This window comes from Castor canadensis, chromosome 2 (assembly GCF_047511655.1).
Source record: "Castor canadensis chromosome 2, mCasCan1.hap1v2, whole genome shotgun sequence".
NCBI classification, from domain to species: domain Eukaryota; kingdom Metazoa; phylum Chordata; class Mammalia; order Rodentia; family Castoridae; genus Castor; species Castor canadensis.
In genome coordinates, this window is record NC_133387.1 from 150144208 (window position 1) to 150163827 (window position 19620).

General features: G+C 40.7%; 1 protein-coding gene across 1 annotated transcript in view; it reads right to left on the minus strand.

Annotated features, from left to right (window-relative positions):
- The window catches only part of Rora (RAR related orphan receptor A), a 691433-nt gene that overhangs the window by 585708 nt on the left and 86105 nt on the right, over positions 1-19620 (minus strand). The gene's annotated exons all lie outside the window — the stretch shown is intronic.

The following is a 19620-nucleotide window of genomic DNA, read 5'->3' on the forward strand; positions in this document are numbered from 1 at the left end:
TGTATCATTAACTTCCAGAGACTGGGCTATGAGTCATCCATCACTCCTCCCACAGGTCCTAACATGGTAGTTCTGGACCTAGGATGGTAAAACCAGGGCTGTTATTTTTCCAGAGTTTGGGGTCAACAATGCCCTGTTGTATGTCACAAGTCATTCCTTTAACATCAGTAATCAAGATGTGATTCCTTATCAACACCCAAGCCATTGTTCTCAGCTGTCAGGTTTCCTAACTCCTATATCACCTCCACCAAGCCTCAAGTTTCACCAGGCAGTTGAGTGGCACCCTTAAGCTTTCAGATAAAGGCTGGGAAAGGGTCCCATGGACTGAAGCATTGGAAACCATACTGGGATTATTTTCTATGGTGAGAACTGGAAAGCTACAGCATAATGAATGAGTCCTTGAGTCACTAGCTGTTAAAGAAACCCACCAAACATGGTTTTGAGAAAAGATTGAAAATCCAGTTTCAGCTGATTTTCTCAATCTTATTTGTACTTATTGAGGACTTAAAACAAAAGGGCTCTATATATCCATTCTAAAGATAGAAGAATTTCAGCACAGAGAGTTATGGAAGGCTAGGGGTGGGAGGTGGAGATTCTCAGTGAGAGGTCAGTGGGAACAGCTGGGACACCAGGGTGAAGGGGGAGAGAGAGCATTTCCTTCCACCACACCTCCCTCGAGGGTGACATTACCCTTGTCAAAAAAGGATAGAGGACAGAAACAAAATCCACATTTAAGATTTGAGAAATGTGGTTTTTTTGGAGGGGGCTTGGGTTTGAACTCAGTGTTTTGCACTTGCAAAGCAGGTGCTCTACTGCTTGAGCCATATCTCCATCAGGACCTGCCCCAGTTGGCCTCCTCAGGTGGGCCTCTAAGGCAACATAAAAAAAAAAATCAGATATCAGCTGGGCGAGGTGGCTCACATCTGTAATCCCAGCTACTCAGGAGGCAGAACTCAGGAAGATTTGGTTCAAAGCCATCCCAGGAAAAAAATTAGCAAAACCTCATCTCAACTAATAAAAGCTGGGAGTGGAGGAATACCCCGGTCCTCCCAGCTACCTGAGAAGCATACATAGGAGGATTGTGGTCCAGTACATTTTGCTCTGGTTATTTTGAAGATAGGGTCTCTTGAACTATTTGCCCAGGACGATCCTCCCATCTTAGCCTCCCATGTAGCTAAGATTACAAACAGGGTAAGCCACCAGTGCCCAGTTGCAAAACGGTTTTTGAAACAAGCATTTTCTCCATTGCTTTCCAAGGCAGAAAGATCAGGAATTAAGGTTCAGTTCATCTCTTCATGTGAAATGAAAGCGACACAGACCAGCTTTTCCTAGACAACTGTGAGAGTTCAAGTGCAAGAGGAAATGAAAAGAAAATAAAAGAGGAGGGTTTGGGTCCTTGGAAGGAGTTATGAATGTGGGACGTCAGCACAAACTACACATTGGAGCCTGGGAAGATTCAGGGAAGGAGGTGGTGATGGTGGAACAGTCCCTACGAGTAGAGGTATAGGGACAAGGACCAGCTTGCCCAAAGGTTTTGATGACTTACTGATAATGCTCACAGAGGTAACTTTTCATCAAGGCATACCCCAGTAGGACTCCCCAGGTGGGCCTCAAAGGCTACATAAAAAAACAGATTTCAGCTGGGCAAGGTGGCTATATCTGTAATCCCAGCTACTCAAGAGGCAGAACTCAGGAAGATTTGTTTCAAAGCCAGCTCAGGGAAAAAATTAGCAAGACCTCATCTTAACCAATAAAGACTGGGTGTGGAGGCATACCCCTGTCCTCCCAGCTACCTGAGAAGCATACACAAAATGCAAAAATGCCAGACCTAAGAAATAATAAATGCAAAAAAGGTTTGAGCCATACCTTCAGGTCAAATGGTAGAGTACCTACCTAGCAAGCACAAAGCCCTCAGTTTAAACCCCAGTAACATCCCCCCCCTCCAAAAAAAATCAGATAATTGCATCACTTCCCTGTCCTCATCATAGTTCATTCTCCTTGGTGACACAAATGGCAGCAGGATGGCAGGGCTGTACCAGAATTGACTGGTTGACCCATGCATGCTCTGTGTGCTAGCTCTGGGCTATGAACATTCAGTGACATCAGGCTTTGTGCAGGAGAAGCCATAGTTCTGGGCCTAAGTCCTCACTTGAAAGTATAGGTGCTGAGGCCAACAAGAGAGATGGGGCATTGAGGGCACGGGATGGGGAGGGACAGTTTTGCAAAACCTAGATGACTGGCATAGGGGTTTGAGAACACAGGGTGCTTTGGAGGAGGGAGGAAAAGCCAATGTCAGATCCAATGTGGATGCCATCTGCCTGGCCCATGGTTCTCAGCCCCAGCTGCCCATTAGTCATCTGGAGAAAGATACAGATGCCAAATGTCCTATATTTTAATGTGGACAGTGGTTACATAGATGTATTCCTATGTCAAAATTCATTAAGCCATATACTTAACGATTTGTGCACTTTATTGGCTTAAATCATACCTCAATAAAATTGAAATGCTAATCCCCAGGGTCCATCCTAGACCAATCAAATCAGAACCTAATATGCATGCAGACCTGGAAATCATTGTTTCCAGGGAAGACTTTAAAAAAAAAATAATGCTCAGTCAATGGCTAGATATCTTTTTAACAGAAATGAAATCCTTATATTTTACCATCTGCTAAGGGACAATTTAATAAAAATAACTGAAAAGTACTGAGGGTCCTGTTAGTGCTCTTAAAAAAAAAAAAGCATTACCTGTAATCCTTAACACCACCCCGTAAGGTTAACTTAAGTCATAACAATCCTGTTCTACAGATGAGGAAATTAGGTTCAGAGAGGTTAATCTCTTGCCCAAAGACACCCAGCTGGAAGGAAGCAGAACTGAGGGCTGTGTACAGGGCAGGGCCACATCTTTCTCCTAGGGATCCTTCTGCAAGGCATTACTAAATGCCACCCAATAACTTTGGGAGCCCACTCCCTGCTGTGGCTCGGGCTCTAACCAGTCCTCAAAAAGGGAGTATCTTCTGCTACAAGAATGGTGTTTGCGACTCAGAAAGTCTGAAGTCAGCAATGACTAAATTGCTCCTCAAAACCCTTAGCCACTTGCGTATCTCTCCGTCTTTGGGGTCTCATCTCAGCAAATCTTTTCAGCTTCCGTCCATGCTAGAATCTCAAATCTGTCACACCAAGGGCAAGAAGAAATGTCCTCTTAACAAGACCCTCGGCATGGCTGGGGCTGCCTGCGGTCCAGACTTCCAAAGAGCCACATTCTTCATGAGCCGGTAACGAAGCTCATAGGAACAGCAGAAACTGCACAAAAGCAGAAAATGACAATTCAGAATGCACAACCACTGAGTGACAGAATTAAGGAAATCCTCAAGGCCCTTAGCAATGTAGCTGCCAAAAGAAAAAAAATGACTTCTTATAAAAAGGCCCAAGTAGTAGTTACAATAAGGATCCGTATACATACTGCAGGTTATAAAAATTATTAAAAGTGATAATAGCATAATGTCAACTAGTGTGTATGAAATCTCGGACAATATAAGATGGGTTGCTTAAGCATACGGCTAATACCGCCTGGAAACACTAGGGAAATAAGAACCGCGAGTAAGAGGAAAAATATTCACTTGGTATTTTCAGATCACCTCTCTTGCTGTTTGCAAGAGAGTAAACAGCGTTTCCGGATGGCATCTCAGCACTTCTGTGCACTCACAGAACTTCTCTCTTTCCTAAGCCAGGCTCTGCTGTTGTTGCTGAAAACTTCAAGAAGACATTATTCCAGGTTATTCGTGCTTTTTTGGTTCTACTTCTAAAATCTCACAAGGGATGATGGGAAGGGCTCTCTTCCACTGTGGGGGAGACTGAAGAAGCATCTGAAGAAGGGCAGTTTTGGAAAACTTCCACCCACCATCTTTCCTTAGAATCCACGCACAAGAACCACAGGACCAGGGTGTATTCCAAAGTGTCTGCTCCAACATCCCACTTTTTAAGAATAAGGAAAGCAGGACTCGGGGTCACGAAGTCACTTTCCTGAGGTCCCAGTGACTTCACAGTATAGTGGGTAAGCCAAAGTCACATTTTATACAGGGGTCTATAATGTTGAAAGCTTTTCCCAGATATGCTCTCATAAACACTCTACCAAAACCATCCCTTTTTCAGAAGAAAAAATGGAGCCTAAGAGAATTGGTGATTTTTTTTCCCCCTAAGTCTATACAGCTAGTCATGGACAGCTCTTGCAGCCAGGTGTCTGGAACCCTTCTGTGGCACCAAGATAAATGCCCTGCATGCTGGGTGTGTAGCTGGTGGGCAAGATGTCCATCCATGTATCAGGCTTCATTAGTCCCGATTTGCCCCAAATGTAGCTACTCCATTCCTCTCTGCCCACACCCCAGACGAGGCTTCCTGCCTGTGCATTACTGAGTAAAATATATTCTGGCAGCTTCAGGCACACGCTGTACTGAGAAAATTGAGACAAAAGGCTAAGGATGTTTGAGCACAGGCAAGAAGCTATATTACAAAGGTACATCACTTTCATGTTCATTTGCACATTTTTCCTCCTAAGAAAATTAGGCTTTAATGTAACCTCAATTTCAACTTTGTTGCTTTATCGCCTAAAGCCCATTAAAGAGCTATTTCCCAGGGCCAGGAACTTATGATTGGAGGTCAGGAGGCTGGGGTTTTAATTGACTCATGATGAAACTCCTTTCCCAGGGCTTCACTCTTCTGTCTCAGCTCTGCCCTGTACTGGGGGCGGCAGGAGAGGGTGGTGCACCCAATATAGGTAGTGAGGCTTTTCCTTAAGGCACCAAGGGCTGAGTTAACTGCCCACGTGGGCGTAGAGTGGGGGAGGAAAAGAGAGCTTTCATTGATTTACAGATCAACACATTAAGCAGAGCAGCTAAAACCTGCAAATATACCAACCCCAAATAATGAAAGAGCAGATACCATCTTGTCCTATCTCCTTTTCCTTCCCCTGGGCTATCCCTGGTGTTAAGGCCACTTTAGAGTTCCCCTGAAGAGCCCTTACATAGTTTTCTGTGACCCAAACTGCTTAACCCAAATTCCTCAGATAAAGCTAGCTGCAGATTTAGACTGTTCAAGTTCGCTGGTTGGAGATCCATACTGAAAGCACCTAGATATTCTTTAAAAATGTTGGTGCCTGGGGCTCCTATGACCTTCCAGAGAGTCTGACATGATTGGTCTGGGGTGTAACTTAGGTGCTGCAATTTTGAATGGCTCCTTCCCCACCTCCCTAGGCAATGTTAAAAATGCCAGTCGGCAAGTTTAAGAGCCATTGCTGTAGCCCAGGCCTAAGCTGGATTCCCAGTGCAGTCAGACCAGCAGTATCCTCCCACCGTCCGTGTCCGTACCTGTGAAGGACCAGGGAACAGTGGGACTACATGAGGGGTCAGCCATTTCCAGGCACCTGACACCTCCAGTTACATGTGGGTAAAATGACAAGAGCAATCCACTTAAGACTGCTTCATAGTCCTCCAAGCCTCTGCTTATTCTGCTAAATAAAATGCTTATCAGGCCTCAGCCTTCCATAAGTCAGGGCAAACAGCCACCAGAGGCCTGTGGGAGGGTTCCTGACCCCCAAGCAACCAGCACCACACCAGCTCCGCTGAGTACCTTCAAAGCAGACTTCCCCGGATGCTCCCCCAAGCCAGCCTCCCACCTCTCAGCCCATTTAAGCAGCCTGGCACCCCTGCGATTTAGGTATCAGTGCCTTTGCCTTTGAGTCAGTCCCTTATCAGGGCTCAGAGATAATGCAAGCAGGAGGGGAATACTATTTTTATATTCTAGTGGGTACAGCTTATAATAATTCATGCTGGTAGGTTTTCTTTCCTATATGTTTGGATCCTGACTGCAGTCTACCTCCAGGCAGGGACAAAATGGATGCAGTTGGAAGCAGAGGGGGAGGCATCTGCCTGTGTTTGATGCCAATTTAGCACCCTCACTGCGGGTTCAGAGCAGCACTATCTCCCAGGTCTTGCTTCTTTCTCATAAGGAAGCTCAGAAAGACCCAGGGCAGAAGAGGGCTGAATTTGAACCTGGATTTTTGGCCAGAGAATCTCCAGAGAATAACCTTATTAGAATCTCCAGAGAATAACCTTATTATATCTGACATAGGCAATTCTTTAAAAGCAATTCCTTGTCTGTATTTATTCAGCCATTTGTTAACCTTCCTTGTTTTGTTTTGTTTTTTTAAAATTTTCTCAGTATAATTTTCCCCTAATTCCTTTACTCTTTACCCAGGCTCTGCTGCCTAAGAGCCTTGCAAATGAGCAGAACTGAGGCCCTCTGTGGATTTCAGTGTCTCCATCTTACAAGGAGACCCCACTCCACCAAATGATCTCAAATCTTCCGTTCCCCTCACCTCACCTGACTATGACGCAGTTTCTACTTATCCCATTTTATTCTTTGGGTCTCCCTTCCAGCATTCACAGTAGGGATTAACATTATCTTTCCTGACACAACACACCCTTGTCTGCCCTACTAAAAATGAAAAAAAAAAAAAAAAAACAAGAAAAAGTACAGGTTTTTTTTTAAGGGGGGGAATCAGAATTTTTCAAATTTAAAAATTTAATCATTGTCAACCCTTCCTATTATTATAATGATAAAAACAAATTCATCATAAAATGGAAGACTGCCTCTTTTCATCCATTAAATGTCATATTTTACATCTATTAACATTAATATTCATATCAAAAGCCAATTATCACATTGTTGCAAAAAAGCACATCTTGGGAGGCCAAAGGGAGGAGGACACTACAAAACTTGACATTAAACATCTTTTACATATTTATATAAACTGATGGAATTTTGATATTATCCTTGGTATTTCAGTAAAGAATTATTATCAAATTACAGAATGAGGAGTTAGTGCTATGGTTCACTTGCTAAGCAGTTAGGTTTGCTATTGTTACTAGATTACAAACTATGTCTATGCTATCATTGTAACATAAAGAGCTCAACAGCGTTCCAACAAGTGGGTACAGATGATCTGCTAATTTTGTTGAATTCATGCTTATTTCATTTCAAGTCAAATGAATCAAGTCATTCTGATTGTTAGATTACAATGAATGTCTTAGGATATGATTCGATCCAAATACTCTCTTTTGCAAAACCTAGATTACAAAAGAACTTTATTATACCATTTCAATTATTTTTCTATGAATGGATTCATTCTTTAAAAACTGACAATGCTTTTGGTTCCTTTGTTTAGCAAACACTGTCATAATTTTTATTTTCTGTCCTCACAGTTTTGAATCAGAACTGCCAACAGCAGGGATGTACCTAAAATTCCTATTTTCCATCAAAACTCTGATAGCAAATGTTTTTGATTTAAATCAAATCAGTTCCATGAGCACTTTTTGAAAAATTAATGAGCTAAAGAATAGTGAAAATTTGTCATATCGACTGTGAGCAATATTGAAACGGCCACAGGAACTGTGGCATGGGTTCCAGAAAAGCAAAATTTCACATTGAGAAGCTGTATGATAATATCAATTGACACAAGTATTAACGTTGTGATCCTTTTTAAATCTCATATTACATTAAATTATAACTGTACCACCATGTAATGAGCACCAGGAAGACTTCTGGTCCCTTTTCTTTAGAAACTGTCTCTTCTGAGGCCAAAAGAAATTAACTTTGGCTACTGTTGGTGCCCTCCAGTCAATAGCTAGACCTGCAGATCACATGCAGATGTGATCTCACCAACAGATACTCTCAAAGCTCTCCCCTCAACACACATATATTGCAAAATGATTAAGTCAAGCTAATTAGCATATCCATCACCTCACACTTTTTTTGGTGGGGGGTTATTGGGATTGGAACTCAGGACTTTGTGCTTGCCATAGGCAAGAGCTCTATGGCTTCAGCCACACATTCAGCCCTTTTTACACTGGCTATTTTTTGGAAATGGGGTCTTACTTTTTGCCCAGGCCAGCTTAGACCACTATTCTCCTATTTTACACTGTCTGCCATAGCTGGGATGACAGGTACCCACCACTGTGCCCAGCTTTTTTCTATTGAGATGGGGTTTTGCCTGGAACCATGATTCTCCCTAATCTCAGCCTCCCTCATAGCTTGGGATGATAGGTATGCACCACTGTTCGAAGCTGTTGATCAAGATGGGGGCCTTGAAACACAATCCTCTTGCTGTTAGTCTCCCAAGTAGTTAGGATTACAGGTGTGAGTCACTGGAGCCTGGGGTCACTTTTTGTGTGTGTGTGATGAGAGGTGATTCAAATCTACTTCCTAGAAATGTTAAAGATCCCAGCACATTATATCAACTACAGTCACCATGGTGTATAACAGACATCTAGCTAGATATCTGCAACTCCTTCATCCTACAAAATATTGTACCCTTGACCAACAGCCCCCCATTCCCCTGTCTCTTTTTATAAACAACTAACATATGGGGACAGTGAAGAGCACTAGTTGAAAAAGTGACTGATAATCAAAGTGTTTCAATAAGTTACTAATTTTTCACCTCCTTTTCTGTATGCTAGATCTGTTTCCTGTCTTACCTTAATCATGACAACATCCTCCCACATACACCAGATAAACACGGCTATCCCCATTTTACGGATGAGAGAACTGAGACTTAAAGCCAGTAAGGAGCTCTCCCTGTGACTCTAGGCTATGATGAGAACTCCATTATGATAGTCCACCCTCCCTCTACCATCCAGTTCTGTTGGGGTGAACCACAAAGCAAGACCTCAGTCGTTAAGTCAATAAACTAAGGCAAACAACACTGCATGCATTTTATTCTTCCAATATATTTTTGGCAGAGAACAAATTGCCCTGAGAGAGGTACTATATAATTTCATTTGGAGCAATGTCCTGGTAGCAGCAAGCCAAAACACGCACACACACACACACACCACACACACACACAAAAATCAGATTGCAATTAAAATCCAATTATAAATATATTACTATATTAGACACGTACCCAGGAATGACCCAGCAGGGGATCTTCTCTGAAAGGCAGCCGTGTCAGAGTCTTCAAACTGCTTCCATGTGTACTTCTGGCTGTGTCCCTTGACCTTGAGTGTGTGCTAAACAATGTTTGGCATTCTTTCTCACGGAGGAAAAGGACTCAATCTACATCTCATGATGAAGTAACTTTAATAATACTATTACAATTTACTGTGGAGGATGACACGTAAGGAATATTAAATCCTCCTCGTGCATATTATTAAACAAATTAAACACGGCATTTAAACTGGTGAGAGTCAAAAGATGGGATCTGTGTGAGGTAAAGAAACACAAGGCCATGAAAGGTGCATGTGTGGACTTTATATTTTAGGTCCTTTGTTCAAACAACTTCTTATTTGTCTGACTTCAAATGTTTAGCAAATACTTATCCAAAGAAATAGGCAGTCTACCTGAGCTTTTTCTTTTCTTACAACATGATTTACAAACCAAATTAATGGCCATCTCGAGTGTGCTGGATGCCTGATGAGCCAGGAATTTCCTTCTCACTGCCTTCTAGTAGATTCACACTGTTGGCATTTAAGTTGATTTTCTTTAATTTGACAGAACATTTCAACTACAGAACTCAGGCTTCCAATGTTTTTCAACAGTTGTCCTTAAGCTCATTTGTCATCATTAATATGGGCCATCAAGACAGACTGCCAGCACAGCTCCATTCACCCATCCAGCTCTCTTGTGAGGATGCAGAACTTGGACTGGCTCTTGATTCTTTCAATTTATGAAAATGTCTAAGGGCCAGCCATTGGACCCCTACAGTCTCTTTTTAAGTGGTCTGGCTTAGACTACAAGTCCATAGTGTATGCATCCACGTCTTAGAGCCATAGGACAGGTGCTAATTAATCTACCTAATTATGCAGCCAGTGGAAGAGTCTTACCCATAGGTTTCTAAATATGAAGGAAAAAAAAAAAACAGGAAGGAAAAAGGGAGGGAAATGGTTTTGGTTTCGCACTGAAATATAATTTCAGGAGTCAGCTTCCTTGTCATTTTTACTTAAGTTGAATTGATTTGTGTATTTCCCCTATATCCAATTTCTGTGTGTATGTGAATGTGCATTTTCCTCCAAGGGTACATTTGAAAAGTGCTAAGAAAAATGGTTAATTGACCTGAGAATTATTAGCTTGCCTTTTTTTCTTAAGCTGCAGGTAAAGCAAGGAAAATATCCCAACATTATATAAACTTAAGATCTGTCACATGAAATGTGAGAGACCCCAAGCAATGCTGTAATTCCAGCAGGTTCTTGCAAACAAGAACCTGCACTTACAGGGCGAGTCACTGAAATTCCCTGGGCATCCATACAAATGAATATAATTACAGATACCTTGAGCACAGACCTGGGAGGCTGTTGATTATGGTAGATAACTCAGGGACACAGGGAGAGAGAAATCCTGGGGAGTACAATCGATTTTGTCACATTCACTCCCTTGGTCTTTCCAGCTTTATGGAACAGTTGAAATGTTCTTTCTCCAGTTCTCAACTGCCAGAGACACATATGGATGCCGTGATATCTGTCAGAGAAGGAGAGAGAACTACTTCTGAATTTCCTCTAGGGGAGTAAAAACAGATCACAGGGGATCTCATCTCTCAGGGCACAATCCAACATTGGCAATGCATCCTGAGAGAAAGAGGAAGTCAAGTGATACATGAAGTCAATCATAAAAGCTCTGTGTGGCCCAGGGATGAGAACAACCCACCTAGTCCTGCACAGAAACTCAAGTAGCAGCCAAGAAGCAGCCCTGGCCACCGCAATGTGGACCTGCCTTCATCCCAATCTCTTCCATGTACATCCCCAACACTTTACAAAATAATCATTCAGTGTCATGAATTAAAATAGCTGAAAATAATTTTAAATGAATAATTTAAGAATTCACATGTCTCGTTAACACTAAATGATTTTCCAGCTGGGCAGAATATTAACATCTGCATTTGGCAGTTTTACAAGTCAATGTGGAAATACTGTTATTCTTTCTTTGACTCCTGTTCTAGCTATTGTCCTCTTCTGTATGGTGCAGAAGGTATTTTCAAGAGGCTGAAATATTGGGTACCATTGTTGGTTTGAGGGCAAACAAAAGTAAAATGCCTGATGAGTTGAAATGGCAATGTTTTTTTGGAAAATGTAAGTGAAAGAAGCCAGACACAAAAGGCCATACAGTGTATAAATCCACTTATAGGAACTATCTAGAACAGGCAAATATATAGCAATAGAAAATAGGTGAGTAGTTTCCAGGCACCTAGGAGAAGAGGTTCTGGGGAGTGACTAGTTCCAGGGTACAGAGTTTCTGTTTGGGGAGGAAAAGTTCTGGAAATTGACAGTTGTGATGGTTGGACAATACTGAGTTGCACATTTTAAAGTGATGACATTCATATTAATTGTATTTTTTAAATGTTAGAACTTAATGTTTGTGTCCTAATGAATGATAGATGAATCAAAGGATGAGAAAATCTGGGTGCCCTCCTCACCCTGCCAGGACTTCATGAGAGATTAAAGAAGAGAAAGATAACTCCTCTGTCTACCTAATTTTCTGCTTTGACCTTTTAGTCCTGAGATCTGTCTGCAACAGAGAGGCCGGGATGAGCGGAGAGTAACAGGGAGGAAGACCATCACTTTCCCCTCCCTCCTGGCTGGAAAATCCTGGGTGAGACTCCAGCTAAGAAAGCAGGTGACAACCCACAGTCAGCTAACAAGGCGTCCACTGTGTTCCACTTCTGGTGAGCATTTACAAACAATAGGGAACTGAAGGTGTACTGTAAGATTTCTGATTCTATAAACTCCGAAGTGCTCTCTCTGCACAGTTGCAACCTGATCATGAATCCCTTCCTTATCAAGAAAGGAGAAAAACAGGAAGAGAAGAAAAGAAGCTGAAAGGGAATGGAGAAAACAGACAACAATGTTCATGGAAATCTTGGTGTGCCTTTATTGCTCACAAGAGGCATGATGATATCATTATAATAACCCTGGCACAGTAATGTACTGGTTACATTACTGTAACCATAAAATGGAGATGACTCACACGTACTGTAGGAGGGACAAGATCAATGCATAGCTCATTGCTGATGATGGTATTTGCCTCTACATGATCTCAGAGCCTGAAGAAGCTTTGAAAATCTACAACACACTCATTTACAGGTGAAAAACAGAGAGACCTGGGGAGGTCAAGATCTAAAAGAACAATTTTGGTGGGCTTTGAAGATTTTGATCCTATGAAAATGAAAGGATCTAGCCAATGCTTTGTGAATGCTTTGCCATTCACAGTTTTGGAGATAGGATGCATGGTTAGACATTTAGGATACAGCTTCAATAGACCTGGGTTTAAATTGTGTCTTCCCAACTAGTAGCTAAAAGTACTCTCAGTAAGTAATTTAATCTCTTTCAGCCTTGATTTCCTTATCCATCAGAAGGAGATAAGCATATCTAGTTATAAAATGATTAAGAGGATTAAGTGAGGAAAATATAGGTAAAGGTTTAGCACAGAACTTGAAGCATAAGCGGGAAGTACATGATATCGTTGTTAGCATTACCACTGTTAAAATCCACTCTGGAAAAAGTTTTCCCCAAAAATTTCTTTCAGTTTTTTTGTATGTTTGGAAGTATGCATAAAAAGATGCTGGGAACATGGGAAATAAAAGTTAGAGCAGAAAAAAAAGAAGGATGAAAAAGAGGAGGAGAAAGAGAAGGAGAAGAGGAGGCTGCTGTCTACTTCCCATTGGTCCTGTTATCTAAGATCAAGCTAGGTTTTAAAAATAGTCTTTCAGTAATGGTGAAACCCAGGTCTTCTGATCCAAATATAAAAGTCTTCCCAATACTCCATGCATTTAAGTAACATGAGCACATATTTGAAGTTCATGCAGATAAAACATAAGTATCTACTATTCAACCCTCTATGACATCCAGTGAGGCAAAACACAAATCACCCAAGTATGGCACTAGAGTGGGCACCACAGTTGGTCAACAAAGTCACACTTTTTAAATATTTGCCCTTCAGAGTCACTGACATTTCTGATCCTTTGCTTTTTACCAGGGGCCGATTTCAATAACTGTCCAGGTTTCCTGATCCTGCTCACGACTCAGCAAAAATAAATAAATGCTATGTGTAGATTTATCCATTAAAAATAAATACATTGGTGTTTTGAGAGTTTTTGAATCATTTGTAGAAAATAAATCTAGAATCTTTGGTCAAAGAGACTTCTGGGGAATTGAAGTAGCACTGATTGGAGCAAGGTGGCTTCAGCATTCCCCCAGGGGACATATCTTGTGTATTGGGGTGTGTTGGGTGTATTGGGGTGTATTGGGGAGTCGCGTGGCTGATGGATTGCTGGGGAAGAACTGGAGAAGATTAGAGGGAGCTTTGACCACTCACTGGGAGGCTTGAGATCTAATGACTCTTGTTATAGAAGTAATATTTTTTGCAAACGTGCTACATTACTTACTGTTACAATTGCAAGTGCTGTTAAGCAGTGTTATAAGCACTTTTTATATATTCATTCATTTACTAGGAAGTAGAAGTCAATATGCCAAGATCTGAGCTTGATTTGATACACTGGGAAAATGCATAGAGCAGGGATTCCAGCACTGGTAGGGTGGGGTGGCATTTGGGATACAGAAATGAGACAAAGAAAACCTAGGTCTTTGGTTTTGTCTCCAAATGGATGTATATGAGACTCTATGTAAGTCAGTTCTTGTTTTTGTTTTGTTTTGTATTTTATAAAATTTCATCATTGGCAATTAGAGAAAATGTTTTGGGAGAACCTGCACTGACCTGGAACTGGGGGTAGAAGATGTGACCTTGATTCCTAAGGGAGGTGGGACACATGGGTGGAATTCATACTCCTCTGGGCACTCTGCACTGCTTCCCTCACTTTCTCCTCCCCTCCCTCCCTCTCTCTTTTTAAAATAGAAATCAGATTTGCATTCAAGCCTTTAAAAAAGAGGGAATTTACTCACTAATCTATCTATTCTTGGTATAAAATGGAAGTGGAAATTCATTGAAATGCATAATTCGGAGTGGTTTACAGAAATCATGCCATTCCAGAAAAATAAATTCAATTCATCTTTATTTCCCCAAAGTATAACCACATTCAATGCTAACATATATACATGTCAACAGGAAAATTATTAATTTTTTATCTCTTTGGATGTTTGAATGATCAATAAACCATGACCTCCATCGTGGTAAAACAAAGACCATTCAGCAAAGTGTCTCATCTGCTAGTCATTGCTGTTCTAAAATTTCTCAGTCAAAAAAGTGTAACCATCCTTGCCCCTATTTCACAAGCATTGAATACCCTGGTTCTGACTTTTTTCCTTCTTTCCAATTTTATTTTTAATTAGTAATCTCATGATACACTAATAAATAATGTCAAAAGATGAATAATGAAAATGTAAATCTCAATGTGCTATAATTACAATTCAAAACAAATGAAGTGCAGTAACTCAGGGCTTGCTCTGTAGCAATTATAAACATAAATAGAATTTCCTTTGCCTTTTTGGATGCATTCGAAGTCTGGTGTAACTGTTCTGCTGTCAGAAATGCAAACAGCTGAAAGAACAAATACCAGTTTACCTACTGTTCTATAAATAAGGTCAAAATCGCCTGCTGGCAGGAAAAAGCAGCCCGTGAGTTCGGTAGCACCATTTGCTTGGAACATTTATATGATTGACCTGTATAAATGTGTTCTGTTTTCACTGTTGACACTTTTATAAATATGAAGAACTCGCTGAATAAATTCTGCTGTATATCTCTTTGTATCAAAATGGAACACTCTACAGTTGTGAAATCTGGCAGTTAATAAAAATAGCCTGCTTTTTATTGGATTCTCCAACTATGGGAACACAATAGTTTAATAATAATAACAAGGGATGCTTCAAAAGCTAAATTCTCTAAAACTAAAACTGTAAATAATAATAAAAAAATGTACAAAGGAAACAACAGCTTTGTTCACTATCTTCAAGAGAAAGTGTTCTTTTTTTAAAGAAAAGTATTTCCCAAACTATGAATGCATATATAAAATAAAGTCAGTCTGATAATATATAAGGTTCTGCATAGTAACTGTTAGTGTTCTCAGGGGAGGTCTTTATTTTTTTAATTATTCATTTATTCACATGTGCATACATTGGGTCATTTCTCCCCCCCTGCCCCCCTCACCTACCCTCTCCCCCCTCCTCAGGAGAGTTTTTAACACCTTCCTGAACCTTCTGCAATTCTGCATGGCATACCTCTCACAAGACCTAAGGTAATAATTGTAGTAACAGTGAAACAAATTAAATTTACCTTTTCATCCCATTTACATAACTATATTATTGTGAAAACAAACTGAAAGTACTGGGGGCATAACTCAAGTGGCAGAGCCCTTGCCCAGCAGGCATGAGGCCCTGAGTGCCATTTCCAGTACCACACACACACACACACACACACACACACACACAGAGGTCAATCTGGGCAATACGTATACCCTCTCAAGGGTAAAAAGCTGTCACTCAGTGGTGGTGGGAAGCCTGAAAGGAGGATTGTAGTCCAGGCTGGCCAGGGTAAAAAGTCAGTGAGATCCATCTCAACAAAGAGGCTGAGAATGGAAGGGAGATACAGGTAGAAGGATTGCTGTCCAAGGTCAGCCCTGGGCATAAATGTGAGACCCCCATCTGAAAAATAACCAAAGCATAAAGCACTGAGGTGTGGCTCAAGTGCTAGAGTGCCTGCCTAGCAAGCTCAAGACTCTTAATTTAAATTCCAGTACCTCCAACACCCCAACTCCCCCCACACCTCAAATGTAATGGTTTCTTTTGTGGCATGGCTAATTTCCTGCAGACCCAAGCAGGTAGCTCACTCATTTTGGAACCCCAGTTTACAAAGTGAGCATCCCTGGTTTTCTTTCCTCTGGCATCAGACTTCTTATTTGGCACCAACCTTTGTGATTTGGCTATTTGGCTCACTGAAACTTCACACCCTTCTCAGAAACCTCCTCAAACTAGGAATTAGGTGAGAATTAGCTTGGCCAGGCTGGTCTGAAGGTATAAGATGACCTGCTAGATTGTAGGGTTTACTGCATACTGATGATCTGTAGTATTAACACACTATGGAAAGTGTCACCAACAGCTTAGCTACCTAAGAAATCTAGCATAGTGTTAGCAAGGAGCATGGGTTCTGTAGGGCTGGGGTTTGAATACCAGCTCCCTGTAAGGCTTTTTCTATCACAGTCCCTCATTACAAAGCTAGAGGATGTAACAGACCTCACAAGCTTGCTAAGGCAAAAGGGTACAAGAAGGGCATGAAGAAGAGGGCCAGGAATGGAGCAGACTCTCAGTAAGTACTAATCTTTGTTGTTAACCTGTAAGAAATTAACAATTCTTTTCAACCTCTTGGATAAGAATAACAATGCAAAATTATGCCATGGCCCAAATTTGACTTATAAAACCATAAATGTGCTTATAAAATCTCACTTTAGATAGCTAAATGCACATGATAATTTTCAAACTTTAGACCTGTTTTGTTTGTCATTGGCTCAACAAACACGCCCAAGCTAGATTCTGACAGGTGTGGCCACACCTGGAGATTTCACAGTCATTTGAACTTTAACGAAAACCAGTACTATAAAATAGGTACAGTGTACATGGGTGGGGGGTGGGTAGTGGGAGGGAGAAGGGTGAAGGAAGGAGATTAAGGTGACAGTATATGGTAGATGGACTTCATATAACACAAAACTAAGAAACCTCTTGCAATTGCTTTAAGTGGGGTGGGGAGGAGATTGATGGGGCCAATGTAAATAATGTACAGTATAAGTCGAATTAGAATTGTCACTATGAATCCCCCCCATATGACGAATATATCCAAACAAAAGTTAATTTAAAAAAGTAGAGCAGATACCTTTCTTCATCAATACTTCCCCACTCTCCAATCTTCTGTAGACTGTTGCCTAAAGAAAAATAGCCTATTCCAACACCACTGTGCCAAGAGATTTTAATCAACTTACTACGAAAGAGTTCTCCTCAAGGGCTGTAACGTTCAAATTTTAAGCATATATTTGGTCTATTAGGAACTAAACAAAGAAAAACGCCTCTTCTTCCTTTAAAGGTTGTCTTAATTGCCTGTTTAATCAAAGGGAAGGTGTTTTCATTTTTAGGTATCTATATAATTATTCAATTCTTTTTTTGGCTTCAGAGAGTACACGTGAAAGCCAATACTCTTGATTAATAAGTAGCTTCTTTGTAAAGGTGGGATAAGTCAGAGAAAGAGAAAGAAAAAGAAGGAACACACCAGAAACCATACATTGATGAGGAGAAACTCAGTTTATTATATTTGTTTGTCAAGTCTAGGTAGAATACATCTGACAAATAAGCCAAACATCATTTGGTTCAACCTTAATACGCACTGATTAAAAAAAGAATTTGAAAAATTAGTATCTTCATTTCCTTTTAATCTAGAGTGAACTATACCAAAAGCACCTTGATCAAAACCACCAAGTCCTCCATTCAGACAGAAGCCACCTGTGATAAGGAACTATAGCTTCAACAGAAAGAATTTCCTATCACTCACATTTTTTGATGGTCGGTTCTTCCTAAGGACTATGTTAAGAATCCTTAGGAAATACAGAAAATACCAACCTGCCTCTTTTTCTTCCCTGACACTAATGAGTTCATTTTCTTCCTTATATATTTTTTTCTGGCAAATATTCTAGTTAAATGTTTGCTTAACAAACATTTAACAAAGCTATTGTGTTGTTATTTGTTTATATCATAACTTTGGAGGAGTAATATGATATAGTCCATTTGCAGCAAGTGCAAACACAACCTACCAATAAAACCTATTTTGTTCTCCAAAGTGTGATAATAACATCCAAGTGTGAGAGTTTTTCTCACACTTGGATGTTGTTCTCACATTTGTAACATCAGAGACTTGTATTCCACATTAAAAAAGAAACCCACAACACTCACCAAATCCTAAAACCACATAGTTACAAAACTCCAGTTCGTTCCTATTCCTATACACAGTTCCTTTTGGGTGGCACAAGGAAAGAAGAGAGCAGGACTATAAGAACCACGGGTGGTGAAATAGGGGCTTTTGTAAGTGATAATCTAGCCCATTGGAGCAGCTAAGTGATTCCAAGCAACACTGGAAACCAGACCAGACCCATCATCTCAAATTAAACCAGACTGAGTGCCAAATAAGGCCTCAACTCAACTGGTCATTTCTCTGTGACCTATGGAACACTAGCAACGCTGACTACTGGGTGTGTACACTGATTAGGGAGAAGAAGTAGGAATCTGAAAGCTTGAAGAACAACTTTGATTACTGAAAGTTCAAGAGACAGGGTTATCAGAGGTCCACAGGGTCTTTGTTTTGAACATCTTGGTTTGTCATTTGTCTCCTATTTGGAATTGGTTCTGATTTAAATTTAGCATACCACTTGCTGAATTTATTTTCCACTATTCTCTTACTATTGCCCCCTCCTACCCTGCCAAATCTTACTGCCCACCCCCCTGAAAGAGATTTGTCCACAAAACTATTCTGAGAATTTATACTTTTGGTATCTAAATTATCTTCCCGAATACCATTTTCTCCCATTTTTGTTCCTAATCTGCTATGCCAATGGGTATTGTTAACTGGTTGTTACACTTGACACTAGAGATGGGTCCATTTTAGTGGAAGTGAAGTTCATAGTTGAATACATTCGTAGCTGGTGTCAGATATTTACAGTCCCATCTGCAGTTAATATGACCAAAATGGACAAAAGTCAAAAGCAGTGAGGTGGGGGAGAGATGAAGAGTTACCGCTCTTCACCAAACTAAACGTCACTAACATTTCCTAACCTAAGTAGCAAGTTAAGACCCCCCAAAATCAGGATCTTTTTAAAGTGCTCTTCTGAATGCTACAGTCTTCAACTTGTTTTATTTCTCTGAAGGATCTTCATCAATTTTGGTCTTCAGAACACACAATACAGAAAATATGGGTGACAGCTAACTATCAAGGATGCTTTCCCTCTGGAGCCTAAGGCTACCCAAACCTGGAGATGGGTGCTCAAGTCTTTCTGTGACTTGAATATTAACTTTCTTCAAGGAACAGCGCTCCAGCTATTTTTCTGCAAAATTAACGTGTTTGTCCTCATTTGTACAATGCCCCTTCCCAGCATTGGGTGACCCACAGCCTTGACCATCTTGCAGTTGAAAGTGACACTCGTTTACAGCAGCAAAAAACAGTGCTGTTTGTTCACTGTCATTGCTTTCCAAAAGCAGACATCCTCCAGGGCCACAACGCTCCCCACCCCCAGTGCTCAGAACAGAGCCAAACTGCACTTAACATTTTCAAATTTAAAATGTGGCTTAGATGTGTGCCACTCCTGCTGAACAATTTGCATTAAATTAGCATAGTAATGGACAGCTATAAAATCGCCTATTTTATGCATTAAGTTTAATGATGAAATAATAGGTAATAACAGGTTACCAATTCTGACATAAATATCATGCCATTGGTAAATCCACTCAACAATAATGACTAACTTAAGCATCCCATTTCCTGGGTAACAATCTTGAAAGGGAGCAGATAAATTGGAACTCATTGTCTACCAGGACAACCTCATTACATGGGGCTGTTAACCTCAAGCATCTGGCCACACTGGGCTGTTCCAGGTTTT